A 16606-nucleotide genomic window follows, 5' to 3' on the forward strand; every position below is an offset into this window, starting at 1 on the left:
ATGTGAAGTGTGTAAACCTGGCGATTCACAGACCTGTACCCCTGGGGATAAAAATACATTATATGTTTATAAAAAAAAATGTAAAAAAAGAAATCGCTGTGTGATTTCTTTCTTTCCTTCTTTTGTTCTTTCTTTCTTTCTTTTTATTTTATTTATTTGACAGACAGAGATCACAAGCAGGCAGGGAGGCAGGCAGAGAGAGAGGAGGAAGCAGGTTCCCCGCCAAGCAGAGAGCCTGACATGGGGCTCAATCCCAGGACCCTGGGATCATGACCTGAGCCGAAGGGGCAGAGGCTTTAACCCACGGAGCCACCCAGGCGCCCCCTTGCTGTGTGATTTCTATCTCCTGGTTGGACACTGACTGATACAGCTAAGCAGTAATGTCCTGGGAGTTAGACAATGCCTAGGAGTTGCCGACATCTTTAGTCATCTAGGAAATGTACAGATAGACCTGGAGAGACAGGGGGAAAAGAATGTGTTGATATTTAATGGATTTTGGGATAGAAAGATGATTCAAGAGAAGGATGAATTCTTAGGTGGGGCATTAGTTCTCTGTGGTGTGCAGTCAGAATGGCTAAAATTAACAAGTCAGGAAACAACATGACTTTGGTGAGGATGCGGAGAAAGGGGAACCCTCTTACTCTGTTGATGGGAATGCAAACTGCTGCAGCAACTCTGGAAGACAGCATGGAGGTTCCTCAAAAAGTTAAAAATAGAGCTACCCTAAGACCCAGCAATTGCACTATTAGGTATTTATCCAAAGGATACAAACATAGTGATCTGTAGGGACACATGCATTCCCAAATGTTTATAGCAGCAATGTCCACAATAGCCAAACTATGGGAAGAACCCAGATGTCCACCGACAAATGAATGGATTAAAAAAAGATGTGGAATATATATACAATGGAACATTACTCAGCCATCAAAAAGAATGAAATCTTGCTACATGCAATGAGATGGATGGAACTAGAGTGTATCATGCTAAGCGAAATAAGTCAGTCAGAGAAAGACAGTTATCATATGATTTCACTGATATGTGGAATTTAAGAAACAAAACAGATGAACATAAGGAAGGGGAAGGAAAAATAAGATGAAACAGAGAGGGAGACAAACCATAGGAAACCTTAACCATAGGAAACAAAGTGAGGGTTGCTGGAGGGGAGATGGGTGGGGGGCGGGGCAACTGGGTGATAGGCATTAAGGAGGACATGTGATGGAGTGAGCACCTGGTCTTTTGTGCAACTGATGAATAACTAAATTCTTCCTCTGAAACTAATAATGCACTATATGTTAATTAATTGAATTTAAATTAAAAAAAATTCTCTGTAATGTGGTTTTCCCATCACACTTAGGGAAAAAGTTAGAGACTTCACAGTAGCCTATAAGGCCTGTCATGACCTGACCAGCCTCTGACCTCTGACCTCTAACCTCACTTCCAATCCTTCTCCCATTGCTCACTTCAGGGGCTCCAGCCACGCTGGCCTCTTTATGGTCCTTGACCACCCCAGGTACATACCTGCCTCAATGCCTTGCACCTACTGCTCCTTCTTCCTGGAAGGTTTTCTTCCATACACCTGCCTGACTGATGTACTCTCTACCTACAGGTCTTTGCTCCATTGTCACCTCAGTGAGGCCTCCTGTAATCACTCTCTTTAAATTTGTGAGCTTGACCTTGTACTCCCTATCCCTTATCAGTCTTCTCTTGCTTATTCTTCTCCACAGCACCTTCTAAGATGCTACATAATTTGTTCATATATTTTGTCTCTTGTTTGTTACTCTCTGACTAAAATACGTTTCATGAGTCAGGAATTGAAAACATTTTTTTCAGTGCTATCTCCTTTGTATCTAGACTAATGCTTAAATACTTATGGATGAAAGAATGAATGAACCCCTTATATAACTAGGGCTGAATATAAATCAAGCTTATGTACCTTATCAAAATTTTAATTTATATTTTTGGGTGTGTGTGTGTCTAGTTACATGACCAGAATTAAAGAGATGTTTGCCTTTGTGTCTTGAATGAGGAATTCCTATAATTAACATGTTTTAAGTGGTTTTTGCCCATGTTTTAAAATCAGTTTCAGGGAGCGCCTGGGTGGCTCAGTGGGTTAAAGCCTCTGCCTTTGGCTCAGGTCATGATCCCAGGGTCCTGGGATTGAGCCCCTCGTTGGGCTCTCTGCTCTGCAGGGAGGCTGCTTCCCTTCCTCTCTCTCTGCCTACTTGTGATCTCTGTCGAATGGATAAATAAAATCTTTTAAAAAAATAAAATTAATTTCAGTGGAAATGTATCATTTTTACCTCCCATCGGCTATCCTTTATTTCCTTCTCCTCTCCTCCTTCTTCCTAAGATTTGACAGTGAGAGAAAGCACAAGCAGGGGGAATAGCCAAGGGTGTGGGAAAACTAGACTCCCAGTTGAGCAGGGAGTCCTATGCTGGACTCGATCCTAGGACCCTGGGATCACAACCTGAGCCTAAGGCAGATGCTTAAAGGACTGAACCACCCAGGTGCCCAGCTGTCCTCCTTCTTAACAGCACCCCAGTTTTGCCTTGATGAGATTACCAGTCAGGGACATGATGGCTCTTGACCTAAGCCAGGTGGCTGGAAGGCATTTATATTCATGGGAAGAGTGATATAGAGACCTCACATGGCTAGCACTCTTTATCTCTGCAAGCACTCCCTCAACTGACCATTCATCAGGTAGGTCCTGCTTTTCTTTTTCTCTGGGGTTGCTCTAGTCTCTGCCCTTCCTGAGTCTGGTCCACATTTTGTTCCGTTGTGTGAGTTACTCTATCTTCTTCCCACATTCTTTTTTTTTCTACTTAAGTTAGGCAGTTTCTATTTCTTGTAACCAGAGCATCTTAACTAATAAAATAATTTATTTTATCATGAGGGTAGGATCTGTATTCTGTACGGTCGGATACAATATGCCTGGATCAGTTGTTCTGTAGGAAATAGGCTTTTTAAGATACTGACTCTATAACATGAAAATGACAACTTCTGGCAATATATTTCAATTCTTATAGGCTAAAGGTATTTAGGCAAATCAAATCAAGAAATAGAAAGGATGTAACCTCTGCTCACATTATATTAGATACAACATATTTTATTTTAGATGCTTCCTCTAGATTCTTTGTCCCCATCAATAGCTTCAGAAATTGTAATTGATATATTTAGATGCTGGCAAAGAAGGGCTTACTTACAGAGGAATTACAGAGGTAGTAAATTTATACAACAAAATGGGAAATTGCAGACTGTTTTGCCATACAGAGAGCACCTTTATTCTATAATAGCTAGAATAAATTTTAAAGAACAATGGAGAAATTCTTCACATACTTTATTTCCAAAACAATAGCAAACTATTTACTGGCATAATCACAAGGTTAAAAAAAAAAATCTGTTGGTGATGAGGTTGAGAAATCTGGCACATTTTCCATTCAAATTAATTCAAGACATCATAATAATAAATACTGTAAAAATCTCACAAAATCTGGAAAATAATATCTGATAAAAACATAGTAGAGTATTAGGAAAATATATTCTTTTTAATGAAGATATAATTGACATAGGACATTAGTTTCAGGTTTATGATGCAATGATTTGCGATCTGTGTATATTGAAACATAATGTTTTTTTTTTTTAAATTTTTTATTTATTTATTTGACACAGAGAGAGAGACTGAGAGAGAAAGCACAAACAGAGGGAGCTACAGAGGAAGAGGAGAAATGGGCTCCCCGCTTAACAAGGAGCCCTTCATGGGGCTCGATCCCAGAACCCCGGGATCATGACCTGAGCCAAAGACAGTTGCTTAACTGACTGAGCTACCCAGGTGCCCTGAAACATAATATGCTCTTGATAATAGAGGTGTTTTCAGATCAAATAACTTATTTTTTCCCTGAAAAGTTGATGTAGATGTTTAGCTGATGGTACATATAAAATAAACTTTTAGTGAGCTGTTTTGATAATAATACTAAAAAAAAAAAAAAAAAGCCTAGGACTGTAAAAAAGTGTGTGTGCATGCATGTGTGTGTGTGTGTTCTTTGTTTTGAATTAGGTAATAGGTCTAATGAGCATTTCAAAAAAGGTGGTTTCATTTGCATTTTAAAATTCCCCTGCTTCAGCAATGTTTTATACTCTATCTAAAACAACTATTTCCTAAAAGGGACTGATTATCTGGTACGGCCATTTTGGGAATCAGATGAAAAAAACTTTTTACTATTAAAAATTTCAAACATACAGAAGACCACAAGGAGAGTGAGAATAACATTAGTGTGCTTTACAATCACTGGGAGGGCTTGTTAAAATGGATTGCTGGGATCTACCCCCAGAGTTTCTGGTTCAGTAAGTCTTAGGTGGGACCTAAAATTTGCATTTTAATAAATTTTCAGATGATGTGGACATGGATCATCCAGGGACCACACTTTGAGAACCACTGGTATAATGAAGTCCCAAGTACTCATCCTCAGCTAATTATCAACACATGACCAACCTTGTTTCATTTATACCGCTCACTCATTCCCCTCCTCTCCAGAGGAAGGTTTAGAGTTTAGAGGCAAATTCCATCCATCATATACTTTAATCTACAAGCTCTTCTGAATGTATCTCTAAAGCAGAGGTTGACAAAACCCATTCTGTTGTCCATTTCTCTAAGTAAACTTTTATTGGAATACAGCATAGCCATGTGTTATGTGTTGTTGATAGTTCTCAGGCTACAATGACATAGTTGAATCATTGCAACAGACTGTAGAAGCACAAAGCCTAAAACACTTATCTGACCCTTTATAGACAAAAGTACTGATCTAAAAGTTTAACGCAATTTCTTTTTTAAAAAGACTTATTTATGTTTAGAGAGAGAGAAAGCAGGAGTGGGAGGGGCAGAGGGAGAGGGAGAGAGAATCCCAAGCAGACTCTGAGTTGAGCGTGGAGCCCCACATGGGGCTCAATCTGGGGATCAATCTCACAACCCTGAGATCAGGACCTGAGTTGAAACAAAGAGTCCAATGCTTAACCGATGGTGCCACCCAGGCACCCCAGCACAAACATCAAGCAATATTCAGACTTCTTTGATTGTCTCATAGTTTTTTTCACTGTTGGCTTATTCCAATCAAAATCTGGATCAGGTCTACATATTGCATTGGCTGAGAAGTCTTTTACGACTATTTTATAGATTCCCTGTCCTTTATTTTCTTATAATTTACTTGTTGGAGAAAGGGGGTTCGTTCGTTATTTGTCTTGTAGACCTTCCTGCATTCTGGGTTTTGCTGATTGCATCCTGAGGGTGTCCTTTATTTCCCATAAGTATCTTATATTTATATTTCTTGTAAGTAAAAGTTAAGTTAAGAGACTTGATCTGATGCAGATTGACATTTTTATGAGATTCCTTCATAGTAGGTGTTGGGTATTTCCATTTGCATCACATCTTTTAATGGTATTAGGACCAACCAGTGGTAACTGCTGTTATCCACCTGATCTGTATATTGTAGACCAACAGCCTTCTGCCTGATTGTTGGCCACTGATGTTCATTGCCTGTATCAATAGTCTCAACCTTGGCTGCTCATTAGAATCATGGGAGGAGATTTTAACCCTGCCCAGTGTCATTCCTAGGCCCCTCATCAGGTAAATTAAATCAGAATCTCTGGGGGTGGGATCCCAACAACATTAGTGTGTTTGAAGCTCCCAAAGGTGATTCCCAAGTGCAGTCAAGCTTTAGAACTGCTGGCTTAAATTCTTTATTGTGACATTCTGCTATTTTTACTATGTTTTAGCTGAGCCTTTCTTTTTTTCCAGATTAACTGAGATGCAATGGACATATAACATTGCATAAGTTTGAAGTGTTAAAGAAAATTTGATATACATATATATTGTGAAATGATTACCGAAATAAGGTTAGACACACCCATCACCTCACATAGCTACTGTTCTGTGTGTGGAAAGAACTTTTAATATCTGCCCTTTTAGCAACTTTCAAGTATATAGAATAGTATTGTTAAATATAGTTACCATACATCTCCAGAACATTTTCATCTGAGGATGGAAGTTTGACCCTTTGACCACTTTCTCTCATTCCGCCTGCCCCTGGCAACCCCAACCTGTTCTCTGTTTCTGAGTTCTTTTTTCCTTTCTTTTTTTAGATTCTATGTATATGGAGAACATACAGTATTTGTCTTTCTCTGTCTGCCTTATTTCACTTACTGTAATACCCCAGTTTTTCATCTGTGTTGTGGTATATGGCAGGATTTCTTTTCTTTCCCCCCAAGGCTGAAGACTATTCCATTGTGTGTGTGTGTGTGTGTGTGTGTGTGTGTGTGTGTGTGACATTCATCCACTGACAGATATTAGGTTGTTTCCATGCCTTGGCTATTATGAATAATGTTGCTATGAACATGAGAGTACTGGTGTCTATTTGAGATACTGATTTTTTTTTTCCTTTGGATTAATACCCAGAAATGGGATTACTGGATCATATGATAGTTCTATTTTTAATTTCTTGAGGAACCTCCATATTGTTTTCCATAGTGGGTGCAACAGTTAAATTCCCAGTAACACTTGTATGCAAGTGTTCCTTTTTCTCTCCTCTGAGTCAGCATTTGTTGTCTCTTACCTTTTTGATGGATTGTCATTCTGACAGATGTGAGGTGATGCTTCATTGTGGTTTTGACTTGCATTTCCCTGATGATAGTGTTGTTGAACAACTTTTCATGTACTTGTTAGCCATTTATATATCTTCCTTTGAAAAATGTCAGGTCTTTTTCCCATTTGAAAATTGGTTTGTTCCTTATCTATATTTTGGGTATTAATCCCTTATTAGATATATGATTTACAAATATTGTCTTCCATTTGGTAGGTTGCCTTTTAATTTTGTTGATGGTTTCTTCAGCTATACAGAAGCTTTTTAGTTTGATGTAGTCTCACCCATTTAGTTTTGCTTTTGCTGCTTGTGCTTATGGTGTCATATCCAAAAAATCATTGCCGAGACAAAGATTTTTCCTTGTTTTGTTTTAGGGGCTTTACGATTTCAGACCTTAAATTTCAGTCTTTATCCATTTCAAGTTAATTTTTGTAAGTGGTATGAGAGAGGGGTCCAGTTTCATTCTTCTCTCTGTGGAAACCTAGTTTTCCCAACACTGGGATTTTCTTATTAGACCTTTCATTGACCATTTGGCTACTTGCACATGGAGAGTAGGCAGACAGAATAAATGTTTCATTATTTTTTTCTTTACCAATTTTCAGAACAAGTTTGGGGGACCATTATTTTTGTAGTAATGGTTGGGAGAGGGTCCACCTACTCCAAGAATCTCTTGATATGATACCTCTGGGAATTCTTCGATATGGACCTCATAATGACATGTATACTGCACTGTCTATAGGTACAAATGAGGTCACATAAATTCATCTTCACACTTGGATGATTCTTTGTGCCATCTCCGTTTCTGTAGTATTCAGCTCCCCTGCAGGTTTTCCCCTCTAATTATTTCTAAAGTCTCCTGGTAGTATCTTGCATCCATCCATCTTTTCAACAGATATTTGTTGAATGCCTGCTACATGCCAGGCACATGTACTCATGAACAATTCTAGTCGTTCTGGTAGTACTCTGGCTGCCTTGACAAGGAGCCTTACCATTGCCTCTCAGATTGATATGCATCTTGAAAATGCCAATGCATGTGCCAAGACTGCTATTGGCCAGTCCTTCCCACCCAGCAATCATGGCTGTATTAGCGCAGTCCTGGGTTATGGACAGCAGTGGGGAGATTTCTCCTTCCTGTCTTGGTTTGTCATCTGGGTTCTGGAAATGTACTCCTTTGTGACCAGGTTCTCACTGAGACTTTTAGGAAAAGCACTCCTTTATCTGTTGACTTCATCATCATCATCATTATTTATCTGTTGACTTCATCATCATTATCTGTTGACTTCATCATCATCATCATCATCATTATTTTTCTCCTGGGTCTTAGAACACATCATCCTTTGTCCTTGCTCCTCCTTTCTCTTCAAACACCCATGGACTAAATCCCTTCTTCTTCTCCTCCTCCTCCTCCTCCTTCTTCTTCTTCTTCTTTTTTGTTTCAAGTTTTTATTCAAATTGTAGTTAGCTATCATGCAGTGTAGTATTAGTTTCAGGTGTAGAATTTAGTGATTCATCACATGCATAACACACAGTGTTCATCACAAGTTCCCTCCTTCATACCCATCACCCATCTAGCCTGTCCCCCCAACCACCTCCCCTCTAGCAACCCTCAGTTTGTTCTCTATAGTTAAGAATCCATTTTCTGGGGCACCTGGGTGGCTCGGTGGGTTAAAGCCTCTGCCTTCGGCTCAGGTCATGATCTCAGGGTCCTGAGATCGAGCCCCGCATCGGGCTCTCTGCTCAGCGGGGGGCCTGTTTCCCTCTCTCTCTCTCTGCCTGCTTCTCTGCCTACTTGTGATCTCTGTCTGTCAAATAAATAAATAAAATCTTAAAAAAAAAAGAATCCATTTTCTGGTTTGCCTTTTTTCTTTTCCTCCCCTATGTTCATCTGTTTCATTTCTTAACTTCCACATATGAGAGAAATCACATGATATTTGTCTTTTTCTGACTGACTTATTTCACTTAGCATAATACTCCCTCGCTCCATCCACATTGTTGCAAATGGCAAGATTTCATTCTTTTTTGTGGCTGAGTAATAGTCCAATATTCCAATATACCACCTTTTCTTTATCCATTCATCAGTCAATAGATATTTGGGCTCCTTCCATAATTGGCTATTGTTGATAATGCTGCCATAAACATCAGGATGCATGTACCCTTTTGAATCAGTATTTTTGTATTCTTCAGTTAAATGCCTGGCAGTGTAATTGCTAAGTTGTAGTGTAGTTCTATTTTTAACTTTTTGAGGACTGTAAAACCCTTATTATTTAACTAGTTTAACAAATCAGAAACAAAACAAACAGAACAACCTTCCCATCCATTCTTCCATTTATTTATTTATTGTTGGTCCATCCTTCCTATCACTTCATAAAAACAAGCCTCTGGAGGGATCACTTACTTGTCAGTTCCATAAACAGCAAGACCATTATTTCTCAAACTTGAATGAGCGAATTTATTACCTGACAGTAGCTTGCTAAAATGCAGATTCTGATGCAGTAGGACTGGGGTGGGGCTGAGGATGTCCCTGTCTTCCTTCCTTCCCTCCTTCTTTCCTTCTTTCTTTCTAGATTTTGTTCATTTATTTGACACAGAGAGAGAGATAGCCAGAGAGAGAGAGAGAGCATATAAGCAGGAGGAGCGGCAGGCAGAAGGAGAGGGAGAGGGAGAAGCAGGCTACCCACGGAGCAAGAAGCCTGATGTGGGGCTCGATTCCAGGACCCTGAGATCATGACCTGAGCTAAAGACAGCTGCTTAACCGACTGAGCCACCATGGATATCCCCAAGAATGTCCATTTCTAACAAGCTCCCGGGTGATGCCTTCGCTGCTGGTCTAAGGACTATGTTTTGAGTAGTGAGGAACTAGACTTTGCATTCCAGTTTTGGCCCAGCTGGACACTCTACTAACCAATGACCGTACTATATATTACATGATAAAAAACCTGAATTTTCCAATATGGGGCTATAGCAGGTCGAGGAGGTAATGCAGGTTGCTTTGCCTTTGCTGTCCAGGTCCTGCTGATCTTCATCTGTCAGATGGATCTGCTCTGGGATGTGTCTGAAACCAGAGTTCTGATCTCTGGTGTCTGCTTATAAAGTTTCTCTCCATTGTAAGTCAGTGATTGCCAGTCTGGCTGCACATCAGAATTCCTGGTAAAGTTGTGTTTTTTTTTTTTTTTTTTGTTGTTGTTGTTGTTTTTCTCTTTTAGAGAGTACAAAATCTCTGGGGGTGGGACCCAAGTATTTATATTTAAAAAACATCTCCCCAGGTGATTGATTCTCATGTTGAGAATTAATGTTCTAAATACAAAATTTTTCATTTTGGTGTTGCTAAGATTTGTTTCCCCCAAAATGGCTCTGCAAAGAGCTTGCTATAAATCCTTATGAACCTGAGAATTCTTACTTGGTTTGTGTAGCACCATAGTTCTGCCTTTCCCCAGTGCTGATCTGCTAGAGGTTTGGTTATAGGTTCTGCTTTCTTTATATATTTGCTGACCAAAGGAAAGACTGTTTATTTCACCATCTTTCACGAGACGAACAACTTCCCTTTTTGTAGCCCGAGCTGAAAACAGGATTTTACTATTAGGCAGAAGCTTGGATACCAGGAAACATTCCGTGTTATTAAATGGCTGGTTATTTATCTTCAGATGGTTTGCATTGGGTGTTTTTCCTGATATAGGCAGTGGACAGAGTTTTTAGGCCCATCAGAACAGAGGCAGCAAAGTCTGTTGCAGGCATCAGCCAGAAGGAGGAAAAGGAGGAATGGAAAGGCCAGTAGCTATTTAGGATTTAAAAGGCTTTAAAAGGCTGCCAACTGAGAAATGAGTTGTGCTGCTGCCCAATTATCCATCCACCTTTTTTGGTCCACTGGCTCCTGGTATCTGTGCGCTGAGAGAAAGAAATCATTCTAGGGTTGAGATTTGGAAACCAATCCTTGGCCAGATTCTAACATTAAATGTGCTCAGGTTTATCCCTTTTCAGTTTCTGGAGGCATCTCTCTGTATACTGAGCGCTGGGTTTAAGTGTTTCTTCCTTTTTTAAAAAGTGAAATAAATTTATTTCCATTCCCCCTCTTTTTCCTGGGCTGAACAAATATATATTGTTTCCAGAACTTTTCCTTGCCAGGAGAAAAAAGGGAGAAGATATGGAGTCTGAAATCCTGCTCTCTATAAACCATCAGCTTATAAAACTCTGTCAAGAAGTTCTCTGAAAGGATCAAATGTTAAAGTCATTTTGGGTTTGAACCATGTGATTTGAATCCAGGCTCAATGGCTTCTGTGTTCCTGAAGAGGCATTGTGAAGAAGACAGGTTGAAATAAATCATATCATTGTGGACCTGGACATGTAGCGCAGGCCGGGTGCCTGAGGATGTTTTGCTCACGTCAGGACCTAAGGGGGTGGGACCTCAGAGGGAAGAGTGCTGGACAGCCCAGCTGAGCCAAATCTAGCCATTAGACCAGAGAGACAGAGCCATTTAGGTCTCCAAGGAGAGAACACAATTTCTGGTGAGTTCCTTTGTGAGGAAATGACACACCCCTTGAAAATCCCTCACCTCATAGAATTTCCTGGTGGAGGCTTCTTTTATTTGTTTTCTTCAAAACCACCAGGTTAAGAGACGTGTGTGTGTGCGCACGCACGCGCGCAAGTATAGGGATATACAGGAGAAGGCTGAAGCATATAAAAACTTGCAGATGGAATTGACTTTGGGGCACTGAGGGAAGAAGGGACTGAGCATTTATTGAGCATCTCCTACATTTTGGTGCCTTGTAAGTCATTGTAGTGATCCCTATAATAACCTTTTAGCCTGGTATAGCTATGAATATTACAGTTACTAATCATGAGGAATTTTAATTTGAAATTAAAATAGGAAGTGAACCTGACAGATGGAAAGTTTCTCTTTTTTATTTTCTCCAGTTTCCCCTAAGGATGGCAGCAGAATGGTGATTCATTCTCTCATTTCTCTGTTAGGAACCAGGTTTACTAATACGAAAACACAGGTAAGTACCTTCTTCAAAGAACAATGGAGAATCCGAGTTGGTTTTCTTAAATCATGGACTATCATAACAAATACAGTCCACAGACAAGATAACCCCTTGGTATGTGGGTGTTTGCAGGGGGTGTTTTCTCAGAGAAGACTGAGAAAATATGGTAACATTCTGGCTTATAAAACCTCTGAGTCAGGTGTGAACTGGAACATGACCTTATTCCTAATGTTGGAGCTCATTCCTCCAGTAAAATCTAAGATTCTTCTTGACCAAACATTCTTGACTGTTTTTATTTTATTTATTTATTTTGTTTTTAAAATATTTTATTTATTTATTTGACAGAGAGAGACAGAGAGGGAGAGATCACAAGTAGACAGAAAGGCAGGCACAGGGAGAGGAGGAAGCAGGCTCCGAGCTGAGCAGAGAACCCAATGTGGGGCTCGATCTCAGGACCCTGAGACCATGACCTGAGCCAAAGGGCAGAGGCTTTAACCCACTGAGCCACCCAGGCACCCCTCTTATCTGTTTTTAAACCCCCAAAGACTCTGAGACCTAAAGGCAGGTCTAGATCCTGGGAACTATAAATACTTCTATTTTATAGAGGCAGAATTTGAGGCTCAGGAAGTGTATTAGTTTTGGGGGAGTCAAAAGTTATACATGGATTTTTGAGTGTGTAAGTTCACTGGCATCCCTAACCCCCATATTTTTCAAGGGTCAACAGTACTTTGTAAGTGATTATTCTTCAAGGGAAGCAGTATGTTGTAGGGGAGACTTGCAAGACCACTGTAGCTAGTGAAACTTGATTTCAATCTTGGCTCTGCTTTTTGCATGTTATAAAAAGGGGGCCTGGACCGAGACTGCTGAATTGCAAATAATGCATCATTAAGGGAGAACTTCCAGGCATTGGGAAAGAAGATATTTCCAGGTTGAGTGTACCTTCCAGATGTCTCTCAGATTCTTTTAATCATTTAATTCTCTTTGATAAGAAAATAAGAACTCTTTATAAAGTTTTCCCACAGAAGAGAAATTGTATTTCCCTTCTGTATGTATTTAAAAAAAAGACTTTAAAGTTTCTCCTTATGTAGAAGGCTGTCAAATTACCTTTTTGCAAAAAGATTCAGAAGATGGAAAACTATACATCCCATAATTCCAGGGGTGAAAGCAGAAAGGACAAAATTTTTTTCTTTTTTTGCACCAGAGTAAATATGTCAAGTATGGCCGTATTTGCATATGTTGTATTTTAAAATCATGCTTAAAACTGCCTCATATATTCTGAATCTGGCAAGTGGAAGGCAAGGAGGTCAGCTGTACAGCTGGTACAAGTAATGGAATTCCCACTAGGCACATTTAGAAGCTCCAAAATAATGTGACAAACAGAGCACTCCATCTGTTGGTTGCCCATTGAGATAAGCACCAGATCTACAGACACTTTAATATGGGCCGTGTATCTTGAGGGTAAACATTTATATTAAGTATCTTTAATTTTATTTGCTTTCCATCTAATTATTCTAGAAACAGTCACAATTATGAACTATACAGGAGTACACATGCTGGCAAACAAATATAATATTTCATTCTTAATTATACTACATGAAAAAAATAGAAACATGTTTCAACACAAGTTGTTTTATAAGTCTTGCATTATTAAACCGGTTTAATAAAAGTTGGGTGGCAGTCAATTCATGATTATTCCAAGTGACCATGAGCAGCTTCATGAAGAATATTTGAGATAAGAAAATGTAACAACCATTTCTAAAACAGGTGTCCTTTTAAACACTTTGGATCATTGAAGAATAAACATAAGTAATGAAGTAAAGCTTTTTTTAGTGAATTATAAAATTTAACATATAACTGAATATAGATGATAAGATAGGTTGGATTGCTGCAAATTCTAATAGCTGTCACTTCACATCAGTATTTTTTGATTAATTCCAGTAGCCCTCACTAGGAGCAGCTGTTCTTAATTGATATATGTCCATTGTGAGGTGTGTCACAAGTAATTTGTAATTACTAGTGGTGACCAAAGTTTTAAAATGAATTACTCACCAGAAATTAGAGGAAACTCTAAGTGATCTGTATAATGAGGTCATCCAAGGACATGGGACTCAAGCATTTCTGTGAACCTTCAAGGATGAGAGAGAGCTGGAAAAGGGGGAATTGTATATAATCTTCAACATATTTCATCGGTGCCAAAGCCCTTTTATGTAGTTCATCAGATATGATGCAGTGGGTATAATAAGGTTGGGAACTGCCAAATACTTAAGCAAAGGTTGCTCAAGGTGCTCGGGACCCCTTGTGAGCTGGCATGATAGAATTACCTCTGCTTTTTGCTTAGCTTCTAATGGCTCTCCAAGATAAGATAAGATACTTCAGATTTAGAGAAGCCCTGTTTTTGCTATTTACCAAGTAAGCCTCCTACAACACTTGTGGAAGGATGCTCACCAAGGAAAGTGCCCTAAGAATGTGTATTTTTTAAATTTATTCTTAGCTTCCTAAGAATGTGTATTTTTTAAAAAAATTTTTTGTTTATTTATTATTTGACAGAGAGAGGGACACAGAGAGAGGGAACACAAGCAGGGGGAGTGGGAGAGAGAGAAGCAGTCTTCCTGCTGAGCAAGGAGCCTGATGCAGGACTAGATCCTAGGACTCTGGGATCATGACCTGAGCCGAAGGCAGACCCAGGAATGTATATTCTCCCGCACTATCAAGTAAGAGTCCAAGAGAAGCAAAGTGAACATTGACAAAAGTGAAAAAAAGGTAGGAAAAATTAAAAAAATCAAATAAAGTACTGAAAAGTAATAATAGACTCTTTACTGAGCTCTTTACATATTCATTAAGTGCTTTAAATATACATTAATCCTGACCATATTCCTCTGAGGTATTATCTCCATTTTACAGATGGTGTAGTTAACCCTCTGTGAGTGTAAGAACCTTGCTCAGGGTCCCAGCTAGTGGGTGACCGAGTCAGGTTCAAACCATGTCTTTGTGATGCCAGTTGCCATAGTCATGTCTATCGTGTTCTATTGTTGCAATGATAAGAGTTGCAACTCCATGGATTTAACACTCCATGAATGCTATTCAAAAGATATAATAAAAATGGTCATTTTCTACAAAAACGAACTTACAGTTTCAAAGCCTATTACAGATTGCAAAACTTTTTACACATACTGGTTCACTGACCACTAAAATAACTGGGGAATACCCTCTCTATGTGTAAGACTTGTGTGTTTGTGTATGTGTGCTGAGAGGGAGTGAGAGGAAGGGAGAGAGTGATAGAACGTTCTATTCCTGTTACTCAGTATGTGGAAACAACATAAAAAGTGTAAAAACTTGAAAGACCTTCATTTCGACTGACCTGAAGATAAATAGATAATCTTTCCTAATAAAATAAGAAATAGAACCGAACTCTGACTCTTTAGGCTTGACGCAATTCTTGGCTTCTTTAAAATTTTTTTTTTTAAGATTTAAAAAATTTATTTAATTGACAGACAAAGATCACAAGTAGACAGAGAGGCAGGCAGAGAGAGAGGGAGAAGCAGGATCCCCACCAAGGAGAGATCTCGATGTGGGGCTCGATCCCAGGACCTTGGGATCATGACCTGAGCTGAAGGCAGAGGCTTAACCCACTAAGCCACCCAGGTGCCCCGACTTCTTTTCAATTCTTGATTTATTGTCCTTGGAAAGCCAGTTTGTGCTCCAATTGGTCTGAATCCAGCACCTGTGAACCTTAACCCACCCCCAGGTTCTATTACTCCTGACTTTTGGGCAGAAGGTGTCAATGGATTCTTCTATGTAAGGACCTGTGACCAAAGAGGCAGAAGAAATATGAGGGGATGATAGTGAAAATTTTTTCAAAGTATCGGTTACATATTGTATGTTCACTATTTAAAAATATTAATTAGGCTTTTGTGCACTACACATTTTGGGGAACAAAAGATAAGTTACAAGCTTGACCTTCAATGATCAAGTTGTAGAGGGATCAATTATGAAGTAACCACAAGGTCAGCTTCCTTTCTTGGTGACTACTCATACTTGCATTAACCAAGTCCACAACCAATGACAGCTTGTCATGGTTGAACGAAAATGACTGTGATCCCAGAACTGGTTCAACATCTTCTTGCGTAGAGGAGAAAATATAAAGCGATCTTGGAGAGGAGAAGGGACCTTTGTAGAGAAGGCCAGTTTATGAGGTGTTATATTAGGCTACTGGTCCTTTCCCCTTTCTCCTTTTGGGGTATGAAGGGTCCTTGACCTGCTCTCTCTGCATCTTTCACCAGCCTCAGGGGTCCTTGAAAGGCAGTTTTAGAACATGAAGCTGGTGCCTTCTTTAGGAATTCCCATGAAGTTGTGGGGCTGGCAGATGTGCTTTACCACAACTAGGTATGAAAAAACCATGGAGTGGTGCAGCTGAGAGGAATGGCGTGTATCTGGGTCCTCACCACATGACTTGGCAAGGATGCCTGAGTTTCCCTGTGTGCCCGGAACCCACCTGTAGAATTGAGTGGGGCAGCAGTATGGTTTGCAACCCTGCCCTTCCCCCAAGCTGTAGAGTCAAAGGGAAGGAGTAGAAGGAAGCTGGGAAGAGATTTGGATGATGTTGACTGAGATAGTAATTCCTGAAGTGAATCAAAAGATGCTTCTGGGCTGGGCCAACTTTGGTGGATTGGACTAAATTTCTTTTTTTTTCTTTCTTTTTTTTTTACTGTCAAGCAAGAGTGGAAGCTTGTCAAAGAAAAGTGTGTGCAGATATAAAAATAAAGAGTTTCACGTTTTCACATAGCTGATTTGTCATTGTCCAATTCATACCACTTATAGTGGATTTGTTAAATCTACAGTGAGGCAGTTATTGAAAGTCAGGCTTTGTTGAAAAGAACATGTCTTTCTGAATTCCCAAAGCTTCCCTTCCTTCCTTCCTCCCTCCCTCCCTCCCTCTCTTTCTTCTTTCTTTCTTTCTTTCTTTCTTTCTTTCTTTCTTTCTTTCTTTCTTTCTTTCTTTC

At 39.5% G+C, this 16606-nt stretch overlaps 1 long non-coding RNA gene across 2 annotated transcripts in view; it reads left to right on the top strand.

Moving 5' to 3' along the window:
* The first annotated feature begins 11089 nt into the window (after window positions 1-11089).
* The window catches only part of LOC132020791 (uncharacterized), a 36226-nt gene continuing 30709 nt past the window's right edge, over window positions 11090-16606 (top strand). For both annotated transcript variants that reach the window (XR_009405086.1, XR_009405087.1), the window contains exons 1-2: window positions 11090-11129; window positions 11539-11621. This is a non-coding gene — a long non-coding RNA (uncharacterized LOC132020791). The remainder of the gene's footprint in view (window positions 11130-11538; window positions 11622-16606) is intronic.

The sequence above is a fragment of the Mustela nigripes genome, chromosome 6, assembly GCF_022355385.1.
Source record: "Mustela nigripes isolate SB6536 chromosome 6, MUSNIG.SB6536, whole genome shotgun sequence".
Taxonomy (NCBI): domain Eukaryota; kingdom Metazoa; phylum Chordata; class Mammalia; order Carnivora; family Mustelidae; genus Mustela; species Mustela nigripes.